This window comes from Oryctolagus cuniculus, chromosome 12 (assembly GCF_051225735.1).
Source record: "Oryctolagus cuniculus isolate XC-2025 breed Fujian yellow rabbit chromosome 12, ASM5122573v1, whole genome shotgun sequence".
Taxonomy (NCBI): domain Eukaryota; kingdom Metazoa; phylum Chordata; class Mammalia; order Lagomorpha; family Leporidae; genus Oryctolagus; species Oryctolagus cuniculus.
The window spans coordinates 92,190,482-92,195,420 of NC_142878.1; the positions used below are offsets into that span (position 1 = coordinate 92,190,482).

At 52.6% G+C, this 4,939-nt stretch overlaps 1 long non-coding RNA gene across 1 annotated transcript; it reads left to right on the plus strand.

Moving 5' to 3' along the window:
• The first annotated feature begins 3,057 nt into the window (after positions 1-3,057).
• LOC149123163 (uncharacterized) lies at positions 3,058-4,806 on the plus strand. Its single transcript, XR_016218293.1, has 2 exons — positions 3,058-3,193; positions 4,649-4,806. It is a non-coding gene; the product is annotated as an uncharacterized LOC149123163 (long non-coding RNA).
• Positions 4,807-4,939: the final 133 nt, after the last annotated feature.

Sequence of the window (4,939 nt, forward strand, 5' to 3'; positions counted from 1 at the left end):
ACTGGAGTTTGTAGTTGTGGGGGTTGGGGTGCGCGGGGCGGGGCAGGGCGATGCTCAGGGGAACTGGAGGCCTTTTTTTTGCTGCTTGCTCAGAGTATTTTCCCATAAAACCCTGCCCCGTGCTAGGGCTTGGGGAGGCGGTGTGCTGTGCCATGGTGCTGTCAGATCGTGTTCCAGAAACCCTTCACGCGGACCCACTGTGTTCCCAAAGCCGCCCCTTTCCCAGGGAGCATCTCTTGATGCTAAGGTCACTTTGGAATGTATTAGTTGCATGCCAGCCCCTGATTTTTTCGGCCACAATTCCATTGTGGCAAAGACCCATTTGCAATCTCAGAGATGTTCTTCCAACTTCCAGCAACGGCTTCTTTTCTTGAACTGTGGGAGACACAAAGAGAACTTATTTCTCATCTCGACGCTGTCCTGTTTCCTGCTTGGTTTGGTCGTGTTTTACCTGCCACCCTGCAAACGCGTTCATTCATCGTTAGGAAGCAGGTCCCTGGACACGTGTACCCCAGTCAGTCACTCGGTGGCTAGTGAGTGCGTGGCGGGGATGGAACAGGCTCTGCCCCAGGACTGGGGGGTCCAGAAGGGACCGAAACCCATGACGTCCACCCTGGCATGCAGCCAGTGCTGTGGCTGAGCAGGCACACAAATCCAGATACATCCAGCCAATAATAAGCAGAGAAAGAAAGGAGCCCCGTGAAGGAACAGGGAGAGACGGGGTGGGGCAGATGAAGGGGATGGTCACCCAGAAAACCTGGCGCTTGAGGCGCAGAAAGCAATCGGCTTTGCCCGCATGCGGGGGAGGGCATGTCAGGTTGGGACAGCAGCAGGGACAAAGGCCGCAGGGCTAGCAGGGTTCTGTCCTGTTGGAAGGGTGGAAATCAGGCTGCTCATTCCTGAGATGTTTAAGTCCAGAAGATCTCTGGATAACAGGACTTTTGAAGAATTAAGCAATTTTCCAGAACTTTTTTCCTAGACGATTGCCTAAAGGACTTTCCTCTGTCCTGTGGGTACGTGTGGAATGAGCCTCCGACAATTCGCGTCGGCCCTCCCATGATCTTCCGTCTGTATCTCTCCAGCTCCTGAATACAGAAAAAGCAAAACCGACTTAACTTTTGCCTGTTCCAGAGCTTAGAGCCAAAGGACGTCAGCGGTCACTTAATCCAGCCTTTCTAGAATTTTTCCAATGACATAAAATGCACATTCTCAGGCCCACACACACTGACACACATTTGGGATACAGGAGGAGAGGAGGGGATCTTGGGGTTTCTAATTCTTTTAAACGTTTATTTATTCATTTTTATTTGAGAGCAAGAGGAAGGAGAGAGAGAGAGAGAGAGAGAGAGAGAGACAGCGAGAGAATCTTCCATCTGCCTGCAACAGCCATGCTGGGTCAGTTTGAAGCCAGGAGCCTGGGACTCACATTAGGTACCCTATGTAGGTGGAAAGGACCGAGGTGTGTGAGCCGTCGCCTGCTGCCTGCCAGGGAACCCATTATCACGGAGCTCCTCTTGGGATGAGAAGTCGAGCCGGGACTCAAACCCGGGGATTCCAGTATGAGATGCAGGCAGTCCAAGCACAACTTAGCCACTGCACCAAACTCCACCCCTGGGATTGTGAGTATTGAGAAAAAGTCTCGGATGATTTCTAATAAAAGGGAATCCAAGAAGCACTGATACAATCCAATCTTTTTTTTTTTTTTTTAAAGCATAATTTCAGACTTAGAAAGAAAAATGTTGCAAAATAGCACAAAGAATTCCCTGACACTTTTCATGCCTTCTCTCTTTGCTATCTGTAACTCCAGCTCCAACTCCAACCGTGAGCTATCCAGCTCCCATCAGCCACAATACGGGTCCAGATTTGCTCAGTCCTAGAAGGGACAGAATGCTAATTCAGAATGATTCGCTCATCTCGGGACGGGACAAGAAGCCTTCACTGTGTTTCAGGAGCTTTGTCTTGATTGAGCCTGAAGGCAGATGGCCTAAGTTCCTTGGATTAATGACTTCTCCCTTCCTGCATGTTACTCACTTGAAATATGGTCTGGGTGGCACGTTTCTTTGTGTGTGAATTTTGCAGTGCCTCCATCTGACCTGGCTACTTCTCACTAATTCGCTTTTTGAGTATTGAAAACATGAACATCTCACCACTCGTTGTATAAATGACCTGTGTACAAGGGAGCCACGTGGCCCGGGTTGCGAACAAAGCTTCCAAGGCCACCAGGTGACTGCTGGGCCAGCGAGGGACCCGGGGAGGCTGTGTGGACCCAGCTCCCTGGGAAGGCCGAGCTCCATTTTACTCCCTTTCCGCTGACATTGGGCTTCAGCCGCTTCTCTTCATTGGCGTTTATTGGGTTTCCACAGCGAGTGTTTGCATGAATAAATGATTTCAAAGCTGCGTAGTGCCAGTTCCTCTTAAGTGATTCCCCTAAGGTTCTCCGAGTTCAGTTGGGCAGACTTAAACTTGCACTTTCCATAAGACTCATAATCCCATCCTAGATGGGATAGAAACAAGTCCACCCCAAACACCTTTAAGCCAGTCGTTATATCAGTTGCATTCATAAGCACCAACAAGTGGATGAATACACTTTTCTGTATTTGAATAATGGGAGGGGCTGGAGCTGTGGCGCAGTGGGTTAACGCCCTGGCCTGAAGCGCCGGCATCCCATAAGGGTGCCGGCTGGTTCGAGACCTGGTCACTCCACTTCCTATCCAGCTCTCTGCTATGGCCTGGGAAAGCAGTAGAAGATGGCCCAAGTCCTTGGGCCCCTGCACCCACATGGGAGACCAGGAAGAAACTCCTGGCTCCGGCCGTTGTGGCCAACTGGGGAGTGAACCAGTGGATGGACGACCTCTCTCTCTCTCTGCCTCTCCTCTCTCTGTGTAACTCTGACTTTCAAATAAATAAATAAATCTTTTAAAAAAGCTTTTAAAAAATAAAATAATGGGAAACCACTCAGCAGCAGGAGGGAAGGGATTCCCGAGCCGCACAAGACAGTGGGCAGTCTCAAAGCTTTGTGTGGAGTGAAGAAGAGCCAGTTCTGGAGAAGGCTACACTACAGGGGAGGGACTCAGGAACGTGGCTGCCAGGGCTAGAGGCGGAGAACGTGCAGCAGCTGCCAAGGAGCAGAAAGTGGCAGATGTTAGAGGTGGTGGCTGAGCGTCACACACCCAGAACCATACCAGCAAAGAGGGTGAGTTTGTGTGTGCGTGTGTCTGTGAGTGTTTTAAAAGATTCTATTTGAAAGACAGAGTTGGGGGCAGGGTGGGGGAGAGAGAGGGAGATAGATCTTCCAACTTCTGGTTCTTCCATCTGCCCCAATTGGCCTCAATGGCTGGGGCTGGACCTCTCTGAAGCAAGTAGCCAGGAGCTTCCTCTGGGTCTCCCATGTGGGTGCAGGGGCTCAAGCACTTGGGCCATTCTCTGCTGCCTTCCCAGGTCATCAGCAGGGAGCTGGATCAGAAGTGGAGCAGCTGGGACTCAAACTGGCGCCCATAGGTTTACCCTCCATGCCATAGCACCAGCCCCAAAAGGATGAGTTTACCCCTTGAGTGCCCAAAAAAGCTGACCTAAAAAAAGGCCTGCCAGTTCTCTCCCTCCCCTCACCTCTCCCCAGCCTGGATTTCCCCCAGAGGGTTCTGGGGGAAAATGCAGGTCTTTGGCTGGCTATGGGAAGGCGTCACTTGACCATTTTTGAAACGATAGAATGAACTGGTGTTTTTACAAAAATCAAGCCAAAGGGCTTTGACAAGGACAGAAACGGACGAAGTGGAGAAGCTGGAGGTGGTGCATTGTGCTGGGTCCTGGATTGGGGCTGTGTTTGAAAGAGATGGATTCATTCATTCCTTCAACTCATGGCCGACCCACACTGCCAGGCACAGGGTAGGCAACGGTGCCATCTAGTGAGGGAACCGAGAGACAGGAATCCAAGGTGCTGTAGCAAGTCCACAGGGGCAGAGAGAAGGGGAGGGCAGGTGGATGTGGGCACTGGGCGTTCATTGTCCCGAGCAGGGGTGTAGGGGGCAGTGGTGGACCAGGAGCCTGGAAAAGCGAGGGGCAGCCACACAGGTTTTTTAAAAAATATTTATTTATTTGAAAGGCAGAGTTACAGAGAGGCAGAGGCAGTGTGTGTGTCAGAGAGAGAGAGAGAGAGAGAACGAGAGAGAGAGAGAGAGAGAGGTCTTCTATCCGCTGGTTTACTCCCCAGATGGCAGCAAGGGCCACAGCTGTGCCCATCCGAAGCCAGGAGCCAGGAGCTTCTCCTGGTCTCCTACACAGGTGCAGGGGCCCAAGCACTTGGGCCATCTTCCACTGCTTTCCCAGGCCACAGCAGAGAGCTGCACCGGAAGAGGAGCAGCCAGGACTCGAACCAGCGCCCATATGGGATGTGGGCCCCGAAGGTCCAAGCCACAGCAGTGGCCAGCCACGCAGGTTCCCGGTGGGGGGCGACGAGACCAGATCCCTGAGTGAGAGGCGGGCTGCCTTCCCAGGGGAAGCTGGGCGGGAGGGTGGCTGCAGCGATTCTGCTTCTAGGAGTAAACGAATTTCCTTGCCTCGTACAAAGTGATGAATTTCCAAGTCTATGCACAGAGGCCGTGTCTGTAACAGGAAAAATCAAAACCATCTTAATTAACTTCCAACCATACAGGCCAAGGAAATGACTACCCGCAGCACCGCCGTGCGCCTGCAGGAAGGTGAGAAGGGGCTGCAGGCCGCTAGGAGCACAGATGTATTCGATAACCATCAGGAAAAAAAACCCAGTCTCCTCAGCGGAAAACGCAAGGGCTTCGAGTTCCGGTCCCTCCGGCGCTGACAACCAGACTCCGCGAAGGTCGCCTAGGAGACGAGCGCCGCTTCCGGCAGGGCGGGCACTGCCTTCGAGGCCACGCCCCTCCCCGCGGGCGGGCGCTGATTGGTCCGTTTGAAATGCGCCGGGCGC